This window comes from Gadus macrocephalus, chromosome 6 (genome assembly GCF_031168955.1).
Source record: "Gadus macrocephalus chromosome 6, ASM3116895v1".
NCBI classification, from domain to species: domain Eukaryota; kingdom Metazoa; phylum Chordata; class Actinopteri; order Gadiformes; family Gadidae; genus Gadus; species Gadus macrocephalus.
The window spans coordinates 11,670,271-11,688,273 of NC_082387.1; positions in this window are offsets into that span (position 1 = coordinate 11,670,271).

Below are 18,003 nucleotides of genomic sequence, written 5' to 3' on the forward strand. Positions count from 1 at the left end.
CAACCAAAAATAGCACCTCCTCCCCCAGACAGCTTCTAGCCAGTGACATTCCTGAGTAGGTCTACCATTAGTCTGTGCCACATCCTAAGGGGTAGGGCCAGGGGCGAGTTAACATGCAGAGGAGGTTATCTCTAAACTGTCAAAGGGACAGCAAAAATAGTTAATTTCTCCTGAAGGCACCATACTGTAATTAGACTCTTTCTATGGAAAGGTAAATGCATGCTGTTCAACATCACTGCGATCAGAAGAAAAGTACATGATGCCCCCCCTCTCAACACCACCGTACCCAAATATAGTTCAAAGAAAGCTCCATGTATCTTTTTGCTCGATTGTATTGGTCTTATCCGTAACATCTTGTGTTTGCCTCCAAAACATTTCAGATGTTGACTCACTGGGCTGTATCTTCACACATATTCGTTTTTGAAAGTGTGAGCTGCCAAATGTGCATTGAAAACCCAAACCGCCAAAAATGCACTCCTACGCAAAATAACTATGTGCATGTGTGGTCACCTCAAGCTTCTCTGCCTTTCAGCCATTCTGGCGAACCCTGACCTCTGAGTGGAGAAGTTAACGATGCTAAAATGGTGCTGGCTTAAAACTTGGTCTCAGTGGTTAAAAATAACATGATTTAGAAAAGGAAGGTTTTAGATTAGGGTAATGCTGTTATTTCCAGGAGCACATGAATAACATGTAGATTGAAAGGTTATGTGATGCTATGTTGTATTATAATGTTTCATGCTATAACACTTCACACAATTCGTTCATGAATAATGACTACAAATCTTTCATTTTACAACCACTTTTGGCCACTCACGCATATAGATATCATTTTTAAATACACAAATTTGACCTGACATACTATTCAATGCTATTCCAATCCATTAGGGACATGAAGTGCCTCAACTTAATCGGTCTACTTTTTACCATCTTTTAAGTAGTTTCACATCATTGTGTTTCATCCACACATCCATCTAGGCAATGACCCAAGCACTGTAATGGATTTGAGAAAATGGACTTGCCTGTATGCTAAATAGCTAAATAAAATGCTGGCATGAGTCACTCTTCTCTTCAAGTCACCGACACCACATAAGACGCTGTATTCAACACTGTTCCAATGTCCTATTCTCACAGCCATTCAATGGCTATTGATGAGAGTATGATTCATTCGACCACAGAGTCTGGTTTCAAAGCATATTAGAGTTGAAAAAAATGCACATATGCCATTGGGTGGGCGTTTACAGCCATAGTGTGTCACATAATGTCAGTGTGCTTACATTCTTAGCATGGATGTGCCCGGGTTGAATTTAACCCCTCACCCTGACATTGTTAATCGGATGCTCTGCTATAGAAAGGCTTTCTAATGAGACGTAGGCAGAGGAGGAGGAGGAGGAGGAGGAGGAGGAGGAGGAGGAGGAGGAGGAGGAGGAGGGTTGGGGGGGGTGTGTGTGTGTGTGTGTGGGGGGGGGGGGGGGGGGGGGAGCATTAATGTGGTATTTTCTTTACAGGTGTACACACGCATATGAGCGGACATGGCACACACCTCCCAAACCCTTTCATCCTCCCGCCCGTGTTATCTCCGGTATATATCTTTGTCCTATTAATAAAACGCTGGCCATTCCCTGCAGGATTACACCGCTCATTTACAGGAAGTAGAGCACATTACACGTCGGCCGTGTTCAGGGTGAGCCCCTGATCATGCCGCCGTGTGGAACACCAGCTACTTTTCCCCGGCCTGCAGGGCTTAAAGTTGTGAAGACCGTGGAAAATTGCGGGCGGCAGAAGCGGAGGAACTTCAAATGGCTCGTCTCGTCCAGGTTGTTAGAAGGATTGCCCCGACAACGTTCCAGATCAGGGAAGACGTGGAGACAGGATCTGGTAGGTCTGAGTTTGGCGACCCAGAGGTACACCCGGGTGTACTTGGGCTGTCTGAACCTGTTACAGAGGGAGTCAGCTTGAACCTGCGGCTTGTCACTGCACATCGCCACTGGTCCATTAGCCGGAGCAAGGACTCGCAAGGCTACCCGCTACTAAAACTCTCCCTGAATCTTCCACCGCAAAAGGTGGACCCTTGTCTGGTTGAAAGCTACCTTAAAGATTGATGGGATGCTTTTGCTTGAATTGAGCCTCATAGGGTATGCGTTTATTGCATTTGCTCTTAAGAGTTAATTTCTGACATCGCTGAGGTTTTAATTCACTAATGCCCTATTTTTTGCATACATTGTCATAAGTTAATCAGATGTGTTTCCAATTTCAGACGATCACATTATAATGTGATTCAATTGTACTTCCAATTCACTTAGTATGTTATTTTAATACAGGACAGAGAAAATGTCAGCTGTCCAACGGCTTGATAAATATAATGGATGCGGCAAAAAGAAAAAAAAACACATTGAACGACCTTTCCCCCCAAATTAATTAAATATCAATCTCAACTGTCAAAAATTTTCCCTTGATTCATACACATCGATTTTTCTCTGTACTGCATGTTTTCTTTGCAGCACTTAGTGACTTCGATGACACCCTGTGCCAATGGTGTCTAAAGGAAATTACTTAAGATTCTCTGACCTTTCAGTGCCTTTGCGCTCTTCGCCGTGGCTGAAGTCCAGTCATGCAGGTGACATGACCTTCAGACACACACAGATGAAACAACCTGCAATGGCCCCCGTGACGTTCTGGTGATATTTCCCTGCTTGCTGAAGCAAGACACGGTGTACTCCCTCGACTCCTCGTCCGTAATAGTACGCTGCCTCCTGTACAGAAAAAAGTTATACATATATAGTGGAGCCTCTGATTCACTGCAACACAATCCCATATATAACAGAGAGTCACACACAAAGACCCGTCCGGGCCAATTCATATCCACTCAACAAATCATTGGGAATCTCAATTAAGAGCGCCGTCAAAGAACACTCTCGCCCCAAGGCGTCTAAATAGATGGACTTAAATACACGTTTGGGGGACAAAGAACCAGGGCTTGAATTGTCTGATGAAATTGCTCAAAAATCACGATACATGTATACTCAGGGGCCATGATAGAAAATAAGTTCCTGAAACGCATTTGACTGCCTCTGCGATTTAGAGTGTCAACTGGCATCTGCGTGGAGTGACGGATAACTCGGCAACATGCCCTGTGGTCCACATAGAAAATCAATAACAGTTGCAAGCCCACATACGTTACCACTCACACATAACCACGCACACACCTACAAAACCATTGCACACGAATAGGCACACACACACATACATTAGCACGCACACACATAACCGCGTGTTGTGCGTGGTAATGTGTGCGTGGTACACATTACCACACACACACACACACAAACACACACACATACATACATACACATCAGTATGCACACACACCCATAACCTCTTGCACGCGCAATAACACATGACCGCACACCGACACACCACACTCCTGAACTTCTTCCTCGAATGTCCTTTGACGTCATTCAAATGTACTTCTGTCAACATATGGCCTGAAAGGAACACAATAAATACACAACCGCAGTTCAGGGGAAGCTAAAAGAGCACAAGCAAATCGACATCCATCGACTGCTGATATATTTCCCATTTACCAATTGACTGGCTTCTGATAGAAATGTAGTGGAGTAAAAAACAAATCAACCAAAGTGCTTGCCCTCTTCCACCACCACCATACTCAGCCGCAGCACCTCCACTTTTTTTCCCACTGAATCCTTCCCCCTTCCCAATCAACACGTGGTGGCACGATTTCCAATCCCGCAGCTCGTTGATGAGCCATTTCCCTGTGTTTCCTGAGCTGGAGGAGCAGGGGGGAGCGCGGAGCGGCACAATCATTACCGCTGATGCAATCTGTGGGAACCTCGGAGCCGTCTCGCTCTGCTATTTGGTCAAGGTTACCGAGCTGCCTGACGCAGTCAGAGCGTGTAGTGTGGGGGAGAGTTTGGGGTGGGGGGTCTTCTGAGGACAAGTAATTCAAATTTATTCCTGGGCTAAAGTGGCTCTATTTTTACAAGCATGTTAGCATAGCGGGGAGAAGGGAGAGGGTGGCGGGTGAGATTTCCTGTGATGGAGTGCTGGCTGGGGGGCCCTCAAGTCACAGTGGTGGGATACCAATGTGGATATTAATATTATATAAATAACATATACTATTATTATTGATCAAATACAAATGTGATATATACATATATATATATGTATAGTTACAAATATATATGATTTATTTTATCGTTATGTGATGAAGACAGGGGGATACATGAATAAAAGAGGAATACTGTTTTAATGAACAATAAACTTGGAGAATTTTTTAATCGTCTTAAACGAACAATTGGGCCGTGGGACAAAAGTTCCTCCAAATATGGGTCGTAGCATGAACTATGTTGGTCCCTGCGCTTAAAGATCAATCATATTAGTGTAGCCTAAACAATTATTGCACAAAAATGGAATAAAAGGTTTAAAGAATCATAGCATATTAAGAGATTTGGTAAACAACTTCACTTGCAAAGTGAACATATCTTTTTATAGTATTTATTTTAAACCACATTGCCCTTGGTATTTTAACTGCCAAATGGCCATTGTGACGACTTACTCTCGCTAGCTAAAAACTAATTCCAACACTACCCACGAGGCGCAACCGTGTGGGAGCTGTGATATCAAGGAATTAAAAAAGCAACATAAATACATATGTAACTGGGGAAGGAACCACAGGCTGTCTTTGAGGTTATATTTGTTTCAAATAAACTAATAGCCCTTTCATACCCGGAAAACAGAAACAATTCAATACTGCAATACATTTGTAGAAAATTACTTTGAGTATTTACAAATTTCTGTCTTCTTTACATTAAGGACTCTTTTATCCAAAGTGACTTGCAATGTGGTTGAAGAAGTAGAAACAACAATATATATATCGCTGTTGGTACAGTAAAGATGTTCATAGAAACAAGTGCCAAGCACTTAGAATTACTAATTCCCCATATACGACAAAGATAGCTTGGATAAGGCGCTACACAATGAGTAACCAAGGTTTTTAAGTGCAAGGACGTACATACAATAAGTGTGTACATTAAGTTCAACATACATTAAGTGCCACATACATTAAATGCGTACAACATATATTTTTCTAACAAAATATGTGCAATCACTGTTCCACTGAACAACAAACAACGTCTAGAAGGCACCATGGTTGACCCTATGTTCACGAGTCCCCTCTTCCTCGAGAGTAGGATAAATACCAAACTCATGAATCAACCCGTGAATTTAATCTCACCGCCGTTACGGCGCCAATGAGACGACAATGGAAAGGTCGTGGCTTTTAAATGGAGGGGAGCTATGTATGTGTTTTCCTTTCTCCCGACTGAACGTGGGGTGTGAGCTCTTAGAGATGGAGAACCATTGCTCGAACACTAAAAGGATGACAGCCACATAATGAAATAACACCTCTGACTGAGTGATATGTTTAACACCCTCCCTTTTAACACCTTCAAAGTACAGTACCGCAACGATTCACACGGTCTGCCGGTGACGCGGACCGCCCGCCGCAAGGCCGCACACAATGCGCTGTTGTTGTGCGAGACCCCGTGCCGTTGAAACGTTGAAAGACTGTGGGCCACGGAACCCGAGCGGCAGTAGCAGACTGTAATGCCCTGTCGTGGAATAGGTACGCCTTTACTACAGTTAGTAAAAAGAGTTACTCCTTAAGGCTTCGTTATGGTTGCACGTCGACATAACGCAAGGGGGTTTACGGACCCATTACGTCCTTGCGGACCCTTCTTGCGTCCATCTCAAGGGCCTGTTGTGCGTCTCCCAAAAATTGTAACCTTGCGTCGAGGAGACGCAGCAACAAGGGCTGATTGGTCCGCTAACGTAAACCCGACGCAGAACCAAAACAGGTTAACGAATGCGTCGAAGCGACTGCATGGTCATTGCATTCTGTCAACGTGGAACCATAATTAAGCCTTTATTTATGCCTATTTTCCTTGACCTTCAATATAAATCACCATGAGGTCAAGGAGAGATGTTAAGAAGGATCCATAAGGACTTTGGAAAAGACAAGCACGTTGCTCAGAGATTCTTACCTGAGGCTACATCTTCTTCTTATGGTTTATTAGATAGGGACAGATACAGTGCACATATACAAACTGAGGACAGCTGTTCACGTGGGTCTGCCGTGGGGAAACTACAACTTCACGAAGATGGACGTCTTGACACTCATCTTGAATGCTTTGCCCCATGCATTCTTACCGTGTTGTTTCATGGACAACCCGGTGAAAGATACGACCTCATTACCGAGGTTGTAAATGAAAAAAAATTATGATACAAATAAGAAGTTATTGAAGGTTCTTAGTCACAAAAGGGCAATTCAATTGTTGCCATTTTGAGAATATTTGATCACGCTCACACTTTAGTACACTCATATTCATGGACATAGGTCCCAACTATTAGGATTTTATAAAAATAATTGTTGGTCGTGTTGATCATTTCTTTCCGTGATCGGCCATATGGTGCTTCACTTTTAATGTACCTGCAGGTAGGAATTGTAGGGCGGCATTATCTCCTTTCCTTTTGTAAAGGATGTTCACTGTACCCTATGCTAAAGGAGATAAGAAAGGGAGCATTGAAGCACCTTTCCTAAGCATTTAGAGAATCCGAACAGCTCTTATCGTGGCTGCCACTTACAGTAGATACTTCCGGGTCTTTTCATTGAGTAAGGAAGTACTGACTGTAACCCTTTACCTGCGTATGTGGCTAAAGGTCAGTGTTCTGGGGAGTGAGTTATGGTTCATGACGAACAAACAGCACCGCAGTCTGCTGAATGGAAAGAACAATGACCGACATCTGTACAGAATGCTTTTCTCCAATTAGAATATAGCACAAGTGAGGCTGTGGGCATATATGGACAATCAATTTGTGCCAAGTGCAGACAGTGTGAAACGCAAACGCAAGAGTGAAAGAGAGGGCGGGAGAGAGAGGGACAGAGAGAGAGGGTGGGAGAGAGAGAGAGAGAGAGAGAGACAGAGAGAGAGGGGCAGAGAGAGAGAGAGAGAGAGAGAGAGAGAGAGAGAGAGAGAGAGAGAGAGAGAGAGAGAGAGAGAGAGAGAGAGAGAGACAGAGAGACAGAGAGGAGAGAGAGAGAGAGAGAGAGAGAGAGAGAGAGAGAGAGAGAGAGAGAGAGAGAGAGAGAGAGAGAGAGAGAGAGAGAGAGAGAGAGAGAAAGAGGATGGCTAAGGGAGCAGAAGAGTTCCCAAGTAGTTTGGTCCTCTAAGTATCCTCATCATTATATATGTCAACTTTAAATACTTTTTGAGAATAAATATGGCAAGGTCTACTTTATTTCCATTCCATTGATGAATTGCCAACACTTTCCACTGTGATGATAGCCATTTGCATAGAGGTCATTGGGCAACAATCTCAGTGATGTTGGTTTGCCCTCGGCACACACTCGAGAAGGAGTGCCTCTGCAATCCCGACCTCTGCAGGAAACACTGATTAAAGCACACAGTTGGAAACTCAAAGCCAATACAACCAGCAGGGCTAATGTATCAAACAGATTCTTAACATTCGCTTCTTTGTGCCCAATCCATTGGGGATCAATGTGTCCATTGATGATGGCATGCCCATAATATACCTCAAACGATTTTGAGAGGGGTTGGATCTTTGCTGCGTATGATTTTGAGCAAATCCAATCTCCCATGATCGGCATTTCACATTCCATTTGGGGGGGCTGTGAGTGTGAGTTTCAGATGAATTTTCCCTACAAGCTCCCTGAAAGGGAAAACAACCCACCCGCTCTCAAGTGCATGAGCAAGGCAAGGGGTTTGATTGGAGCCCAAGATACGATCCTTTGTTCACCGCAAGAAGTCAAATACCAATCCTGACGGCATTCCCATTGGTGGCTGTGGAAGGAGAGTGTGAGGGAGAATTGGAGCTCAAGTTGGTCATGGATTAAGTTTCTTTGGAGGCAATCTAAAACAAATCCTTCATGGATAACTAGCTTTGTAGGCCTGGCCTTTATTTTTTACATCAATTTGAATGATTCTACTTTTTAGTTACCACATATCCATCACAATGTCTGCAAATGTCGATTTTGCTACTGACACACTCGCATGCAGGCAGACACGGGCGCGCTCACACTCACTCACTCACTCACTCACTCACTCACTCACTCACTCACTCACTCACTCACTCACTCACTCACACTCTCTCACTAATTGAGGAGGGAGGACATATGGGGAAGTTCTAAATTAAAACCAAGCTACAGTGTTAAAGATGAGGCGTGAATGTGCATTAATGCTTGCAAAAACATTTTCATAATAAGTCCATAATAAATCTCACCCGCAAAGAAAGTAAACCCTCTAGAAATAATCACAAACTGTACACAAACAAAATACACGCATAAATACATCAAGACTGAACCTCACACGCAAAGTCACTCCCCTATAAATAAATGCATTCAATTCACACATAAATTACGACACCGCAGGGCTGAAGTGAGATCGTGCACGCTGCGCGGGCTGGAGGAGCCGATTAAAAGACGTCTTTACCCGCCGTCCTCCCACCCTGTGCGCTATCTGAGCAAACATCCCCGAGGCATACGGCTGCTGGCGATTTGTGTCCCTCCCCCACGCCCACTGCAACAGTCTGCAAATACCCTTGAGAATAATTCAGCTGTGGAGCGCAGGGATCAGGGGGATTTCCGATTTTGGGTCTGATTACCCTCTCTAGAGCAGGGAACCATAATTTAAAAAATGTGCTAATATATCGGTGTGAAATGGCTGGGTAAACTTACTCTCTATATTTTGTAGTATGAGTAGAAGCCACTATGCAAGTACAGCACGGTAAAACAAAAATATAGACCAAATATACACAAAAATATACAGAAGATATAAACTGTATAGGCTACCTAACTAAATAGTGTATACAGATATTGCTTGGATAAAATAAAGTGTTAAGATGTGTGAAGGCGTGGCTTGATATTACAAGATGTAGTCCTACCAGAGCTCTGGTCCTACCTGCGTAGAACTCCTGGTGCAACACAGTCTCACTCCCTACTCGTCAAATGTGTGACGCATGCCAATTGGCCAAGGATCCCTGGCGTCAATTTCCGACGAAAAATGGGTACCTTTTTCGTCGTTTTTCAACGCCAGATAGACATTCATGTTAATCCCTCACCGTCGGATATAGACGAAAGGAAATCAATGTCTATCAACGGTGATGCCGTCACGTTATGCAACTATTGTCGATTGATTTGTTTGACAGATTCACCATTAAACGTGTTTCTGATGACATTTCTAGTGAGAAATGTACTTTTGCCTTGAATAATCTTCAGTCAGTGCATGTGTATGATCTTTATTAATCTTTATTATCTGAATGGGAAATGCAATATTTTAGGATCGATTCACCGTTAAACGTGTTTCTAATAACATTTCTAGCGAGAAATATACTTTTTACTTGCATAATCTTCAGTCAGTGATTGTGTCTGATCTTTAGTTTTATAGTTATTAGGAAGATTTAATCGTCTCGCTCGCATGTTTCAACGACGTCAGGTTGCTAGGGACGCTGCTTTCGCTAAACTAGCAGCTCACGTGTTTCCTGCGTTTGTGTTATTAAACCGTTACTTTATGTAACTTTTAATGATATTGTAATAACCACAGGCGAGGTATTGAGCGAAGTAAGCTTGATAGCAGGTTTATTGGATTCCACAATCGGACAGGCAGGCACAGCTCCACCGGAAAACTACAACAACCAAAACTCCCGCCCGGAAGGAAACCCCCGGAACCCCCTCTCAAAACAGAAGGCCCGCCCCTTCCTCCCAAACCCAGTGACGTGAAACACGTTGATCTGAGAGCCAATCTAGTGAGTAGGGTCCGACTGCGTCCTGCAAGACGGGGCGTGTATTTTGAGGAGGCGTGTCTTGTAAGGAGGGCGTGTGTTTAGTCGGCCCTGATTGGTCTGATTCACGACGGCGTCTGGCGTCACACATAGCCTCGTGCAGAGCCATAATCAATTCTATTTGACATTTGCGGATCTCTTCTCTTGTCGAACCTACTCCGGAGATTTAACGAACTGGTCAACAGCAGTTAGATAGCAGAAAGATGATTGCCTCGATTGATTTGGTAAGTGGACTGCATTATCAGTCAGAGATTGTATACTGTCATTGTTCTTGGTGTAGTTCTACTTTAAATTTTCATGTACACTCACAGCGTAATAATGTGTCGTCAATCCAACCACAAATTGGCTGCGTTTTTGGGATGTCTCTGCTAACTTTTCCTTTTATGTTGATATTGCTTAAGCTTAACAGTTGTTGCTTTTCATGTTACCTATTTAATTCCCGGCTATTGTAGTTGGGATTGCCACCTGAATGATGGGGGGGAGTGGGATATAAATGACTAAAAAGTAATCATATGTGTGTATTCCTGTTTCAATTCCGAATATACTTTTCCTTTACAATTGTCTGTATTGTTACATTTTATTTTCTTATTTAGTCCAGTCGGGGTGGGATGGGGTGGGCTGGGAGGGGGGTGTTTTATGTGTAAGAAAAATAAAAAACTCATGTAACTGTACTGTTGTGTATCTGTTTATAATCTATATTTCTCAATAAAAAGAGGTTTAAAAGAAAAAAAAAGTGTCTCTCTCTCTCTGGGCCCCCGAAATATTGTAGAAGGGGCCCCTGCGAGATGTTTGGCTGCGCCCCCCCCCCCCACACACCCACACACACACATCTGCTCTGCCTCTGGGTCCCAATTCTGGGGGCCCTCTTCTCCGTCCCCTTAATTTTGTACTTTTTTTTGTGTTAACTTATACCTGCCAATGCCTCTTGTGTTTCCCATTTTTAATAATAATTTTATCCCTTAATGTTATTGCACATATTTTGTATTTACTTTTTTATTTACTTTAAATGCTTTGTGTAATGACCTTCTCTTTCTCTATAATAAAAAAATGTAGCCTACCCTTATGGCCTGAGTCATGTTTCCCTTACTAAGAATTCCCTATCGTATGCATAAGTATTGTCTGTAAACAATACAAGTGGAATAGGGGTGAAAATGTACAATTCTAAGGCTTGTATCCTTTATTGAAACCCCATTTTGTGTACCTATGGTGTGGCAGGCTGTGTAGCTGTATGGCAAAGATAACTACGTTTTGTAGGTTTTGACAAAAACGGAACAGCTTCGTAACAGAAGAGTTAACGATGTTGTTGCTCAACAAGACAACTGCTGGAGCTCCAATAAAGTTGCTTACAAATAAACTCCAACATCAGAGTAAGGAAGGACGGGGGAAACTTCAGTGGAAATCCCATTGTCATTGTGACACCGTACATACGTATTACGTCATCACGCTGAGATTGGTCAGTCGTTGTATAGGCGTGTATTTCACACGAGGGGCGTGTCTTGCAGGAGGACGCAGGACGCAGTCGGACCCTATTGAATCCAGTCGCCAAAAGCATACGTTGACAGTGTACGTTTTCGTGAACACTGGATTAAGGTCGCATTTCAACATAAAATAGCGTGTTAGCACACATACACACACGCACACACACACACACGCACACACACACACACACACACACACACACACACACACACACACAATGCATTTCGCTGCTAAAACAACAACTTGGGCTGCATCTAGGACATTTTGGGTGGATTTTGAACGGTATGTGGGCAGGACGTTTTTTGCAGGCAGGACCTGGCAACCCTGCGCTGTTGCCCGAGGTGCAGAAATGCTCCGGAACAGATCGATCAGTGTGTTCTCTCTGATTAGCTCTTAATTGAGATCACCTGTCACGCACCCCTTTATTAAAGGTGAACACAATGGGTTTGCTTTACTTTTCGCATCGGCCTGTGTCAATCGAGGTTGAGTTTAGTGAGGATTGAAAGTTTTCGATCTAGATTGCAGATCACTATTGTCACTTTATACAAACTGAAAGTATGCGTTGTTGCGTGTTTGTTTTTGTGGGCATTTGACTGAACAGCCCAGACAAATATTGCTACCAACATGGCACTTCAAAACAGACCACCGCAGTGAGTAAAAGTTATTTTCCTTTATTAAATGTTGACGTTTTTGGGCTGTCTCCTCAGACACAAGCCATCAGTATCCCTGCTCTTTGCACCTTGACATGCATGTCGCCGCTGTTTGTTAACCTAGCTTTGCTGATTTGTATCTTGTGATGTGTGTGTGTTTTTCTTAACAGGTGTTAGATGACTGACAAGATCTATGGGGGGGCCCCCTTTGGGCCCCCCCATACCAACTTAGTCTTCAAAGGAATCTAGTGCCATGGGACTCCAGTGTCTTCAAAACATCCTCGGAATACATGTGTATGAATGGTCCACCGAAGGGTTGATCTGGAAGCCACCACGGTCCACGCAGTAATCTGCTGCGTGGGCCGTAGTGGCTTCCAGAGCCATCTTTCGGTCTTGGTCAGGATTTGTTACAGTTGCCCTTCAATGTAGCAGGCTACGGGTTTCTGAAGAAGCCTGCTTTACGTAGCATTGAGTACAAATATTGTGCAAAATGCTCATGTAATTGCACTAGCACTAGTAACCTGTAGATTAGTTTAACGTCATTCCGTGCTGTCTCTGTCAAATGTGTGGCTTACTTTAAGTCCACAAGGCCCTCTGGTAAACCACGTTGGAACACCCCTGGACAAGGTGCTAAAGTTTTGTTCCATTTTTCACTAGTTGGTTAAGGTTTGGTAGAATTGTTTGGATGCTAGCGACGTGATGGCGTATGTACAAGAGCCTACCGTGGCCAGGCCACAGTTGCGACGGTCACGGCCAGATGGCCTAGTGTGAGTGCAACCTTGATTGCATTTGTATACTGTTTACCATTGGATGTTTATGCAATTTGGCTTAATTCATCCGCAGTAAAGCTGCATTTGACTATTCCAGGGTCATTTTGTACAGGCTTTCAATTGACCATGTTGACTAGTTTGTGGGAAGTTTTTTTTTTTTTTTTTACCCTTGCTTACAATCCAACGGTTGTGACCACTTATGCAACTGGGCTGTGAACCTTGCAATTCTAGTTGCATATTTGTACACGCAAGCTTGTCCATTTCTATCGCCATCACTAACACTAGCTTCAGCATTTCCTTGTAGGCCATTAGCTGACTTGTGTATTGGAGCGATGATTTGGGTATTTTAAGATGCTTGAAAACCTAAAATAAAGCAAAATGCGTGTCTGGTGTGCAAGAGCCAATTTGTTGGCTTGCAGTAGTCGAGGAGTTGCCGTAGGTCGTAAGCCATCTGGAGGTTGTGGCAATGGAGGCTTGTGGTAGATCTGCCATCCAAGAAAGGTTAATTCTTCTGAAGCATGATTAATAGTTTAGTAAATTGAATCTATTCATATAGAACTATAAAATCCAAGACTGCAGCCAGTAACTTGGATCGCAATATGTGGAAAGTAAACTATAAAAATATGTGGAAAGTAAACTGTGGAAAGAAACTATAAAAACTACAAAAAACTACAAAATGACCATTAATGCAGGCTATGTGGAAAATGCGCCGACTTTGGCTCAGCCTGGCTCCGCCTCTTCCGCTACGTAGCTAAGATGGGTGCCGTTGAGTACGGGGAGTGTCCTTCGATCCACACTTCAGGATTAGCCCGCTTTGAGTACGGCATCCGGGTCCTTGGAAGTATACTTCTTTTCGCCGGATCTTACTCAAATTTTGGCTAGTAAGTACGGACAGTACGGGTATTGGAACACGGCACAGGTTCGAGCGTGTGCATGGGTTGAATTGCGTGTGTCTCACGCCGAATGCATGAGACATGAGAGCCCTGTACTTACGTGACACAAACCAGCACCGCAAACGTTCTCTCCCGCTTGAGATGACGTCTTTCTTTATAGGTTCATGGGTCTGATTCGCCGATTTCCCATGCTGATATCCCCGAAGATTCTCGGGCATCTTCGACAATTTGGCTATAGATTGTCTCATTACACGCTAATTAATATAATTATAGCCTAATTATATATATATATAGCCTATACATATATAGGCAATATATATAATTAGGCAATATATATATACATATAGCATTTGTGGTTTTGGCATAAACATAACTAGGGTGCACTGTACTATCTGCGCACACCCTTTCTGAAGCCTCTCTCGCTCTCTCTCTCCCTCTCTGTCCCTCCCTCTCTCTCTTTCTCTCTCTCTCGTACCGTTTTGTGGAGCACGTTAATTGTCTTAGAACACTCCCATTCAGAATGCATTGGTTTACATTTCGTTCTGTGTAACACGCAAAAAGTTGGACTATCGTGCTCTGGAACACGCTTCAATAGATTAACGTTCATGCGCAGGAGCACGCAATCGCGTGATACCGGGTTGAAATCTCGGATATGTCGTTCTCGGGGCCCCGGGAAATGTGTGTAAACATTTTAGCCTCCCTAGCTATCTCGAAAAGGTCGGAAAAGGGGCGTGACCTCCAACAGTACAGTAAATGTACATAAGACAGAGGTTAGTTTCTAGTCCCCATTTTTTGTGGGATGGAGGTGTACATTTGTGGCTTAAGGTGTGTAGACACAGCTGGCCTGTGGCCACGTTTTTGAAGTCTGGGGTCAAAAGGTCAAAAGGAGCCGGCACCACGCCGCTTATGAGATAACAAAAAGTGAATGTGTATTTCTCTCGTAATTTTTTGTCATTATTAAAGAGAAGCCTGATTCTCAGATATGCGTGTTGGATGGCTAGGGTGTAGGTCTGGGAAGAACTTCAGGCCAAAATCTTGCAAGCGAGCCGCTGGGTGCAGGTGCAACGAGATGGAGCACTTGCTGAGTCATTTCCTGTAGGGCTGGAGCCACAGGTTGAAGCGTATGCGTCCTTTGAGACCCCCTTTGATATATAAGAGACCTCAAAGTACAGTTTACTTAAATGTTGTCGACCCAGTCACCTATTGCATCACTTCCTTTAGGGCTTCGGCCTCCTAATTGATCATTGTAGTATAATTGAATGCCCTCTTTCATATATATGATACCTCCACCACTGGGACGTGGCAACAATTCTCCAAATCCATATGGGGAGGGGGGGGGGGGTGATGCTTGTGGACAGTAGGGTTGTACACTAGACATAAATAGGAAGTAAACTCAGGAGAAGGAATGACCTCTCACAAATATATATTTTATAAATTGTTTCAAATAACCCTGCCTCGTTAAATCATTGAGCTTGGTGTTTTGCTTTCAAAAATAGGTTACAGAAGTCTAAACTGCAGAAAATAAAAACATCCAAGCTGCCTTTTAAGGATACCTTGGAATATCTGTCTATTTTCGGACCCTTTTTATACGACAAAAACAACACAATGGACGGCAGCTCCTTTGCCGCGTGGTTTTTAGAGGGGCTGGTCGATAGCAACCACCATAGCAACCATGACGGTCAAGTGACTGGATGCAGCCCCGTTGAAAAAAATAGAATACCACCCTACACACTGAGGAGAATAATGATATTTAAATTATTATGACCATGAAGTCTTTATTTGCATGGGTTTACATTTCGTTCTGTGTAGCATGGAAAAATCGGAGAAACACTCACATTCAGAATGCATTGGTTTACATTTCGTTCTTTGGAGCACAGTTATTTTTATTTTATTTATTTTCCGTTTTTGTGGAGGTGCTTCAAAGATGCTAATTTTTCTGCAATAATCCAAAATCCAATGGAAAAACCCGTTAACTTTTTGTCAAGGGAAACCCAGGTCGACGCTCACTTCCAGGTTGGCCAACATACGTCATCCCTCCACCACTCTATACTATGTTCAAGTTGAATGATAATGCATGAATCTATTCATGCTATTCATGACAATTATTTTGGCCATGGTGGATCCAGATCTGTTCCGGAGCATTTCTGCACCTCGGGCAACAGCGCAGGGTTGCCAGGTCCTGCCTGCAAAAAACGTCCTGCCCACATACCGTTCAAAATCCACCCAAAATGTCCTAGAAGCAGCCCAAGTTGTTGTTTTAGCAGCTGTGTGTGTGTGTGTGTGTGTGTGTGTGTGTGTGTGTGTGTGCGCGCGCTATTTTATGTTGAAATGCGACGTAATCCAGTGTTCACGAAAACGTACACTGTCAACGTATGCTTTTGGCGACTGGGTTGGCTCTAAGATAAACGTGTTTCACGTCACAGGGTTTGGGAGGAAGGGGCGGGCCTTCTGAGAGGGGGTTCCGGGGGTTTCTTTCCGGGCGGGAGTGTGTGTGTGTGTGTGCGCTATTTTATGTTGAAATGCGACGTAATCCAGTGTTCACGAAAACGTACACTGTCAACGTATGCTTTTGGCGACTGGGTTGGCTCTAAGATAAACGTGTTTCACGTCACAGGGTTTGGGAGGAAGGGGCGGGCCTTCTGAGAGGGGGTTCCGGGGGTTTCTTTCCGGGCGGGAGTTTTGGTTGTTGTAGTTTTCCGGTGGAGCTGTGCCTGCCTGTCCGATTGTGGAATCCAATAAACCTGCTATCAAGCTTACTTCGCTCAATACCTCGCCTGTGGTTATTACAATATCATTAAAAGTTACATCAAGTAACGGTTTAATAACACAAACGCAGGAAACACGTGAGCTGCTAGTTTAGCGAAAGCAGCGTCCCTAGCAACCTGACGTCGTTGAAACATTCGAGCGAGACGATTAAATCTTCCTAATAACTATAAAACTAAAGATCAGACACAATCACTGACTGAAGATTATGCAAGTAAAAAGTATATTTCTCGCTAGAAATGTTATTAGAAACACGTTTAACAGTGAATCGATCCTAAAATATTGCATTTCCCATTCAGATAATAAAGATTAATAAAGATCATACACATACACTGACTGAAGATTATTCAAGGAAAAAGTACATTTCTCACTAGAAATGTCATCAGAAAAACGTTTAATGGTGAATCTGTCAAACAAATCAATCGACAATAGTTGCATAACGTGACGGCATCACCGTTGATAGACATTGATTTCCTTTCGTCTATATCCGACGGTGAGGGATTAACATGAATGTCTATCTGGCGTTGAAAAACGACGAAAAAGGTACCCATTTTTCGTCGGAAATTGACGCCAGGGATCCTTGGCCATGCGTCACACATTTGACGAGTAGGGAGTGAGACTGTGTTGCCTGGTGTCACGCCTGGTGTCATCATAGTGGCCTACCAACACAGGTGTTTCTCATAACACTAATAATGGGTCTGCTGGTTTTTTGTAACAGGGCACATGGTCAATGTGTTATCTTAACTTATACAACCCCTGCCCTGGGACATAAAAGTACCACCGGACCCAATGTTACGAATGACACCTGTGTTTGTCCTTCAATGATGCCTGTGTGAAAAGGGGCTATTTGGTTTAATTCAAAGGACAATGTATTGGTCGTAGAGACACCCAATATTGCTAGGACTCTCTGAGTCTGTGCTTTCTCATATGCCATGCCTTAACTAGTCATAGGACAGATATGAGTTCATGAAATGGATAAGTCTCACAAAATAACATGTGTCTTTATTGTTTTTAGCTCCTGTTGAATTAGAATGAATTTGAGATGTACGCCTTCTATCAGTGTAAAACCTTATTTTCTGTTTCCTATAGTAGCCTAAGTATTTTGTGCTTCATCACATACAGACAGACAGCAAGGGTGATACGAAAAAGGACTACCGATTATAAGTGTGCTCTTCTTACAAACATATTGTGTCGGTTATAATCTATCTTTTCCTGTTGCAAGTAAACTCCACCTGTACATGCACACACACACGTACATGCGCACACACACACACACACACACACACACACACACACACACACACACACACACACACACACACACACACACACACACACACACTAAGGCTCTAGGAAAAAAAACACTTTCTTCCATAACCATTTTTGACAAGGAAATTGGATTTTATCCTTTCAAAATATACTCTGTCACAAACTAGAAATTGTTGAATGTATGGATTCGACTGACAGGGTTTATCGTAATAAACTCCAAATCATCAAATCAAAAGTAAACCTCACAGTCATTCCTGCAATCCCCCTCTTATGTGTAATACACTTTGACGTCTAATACCGATATAT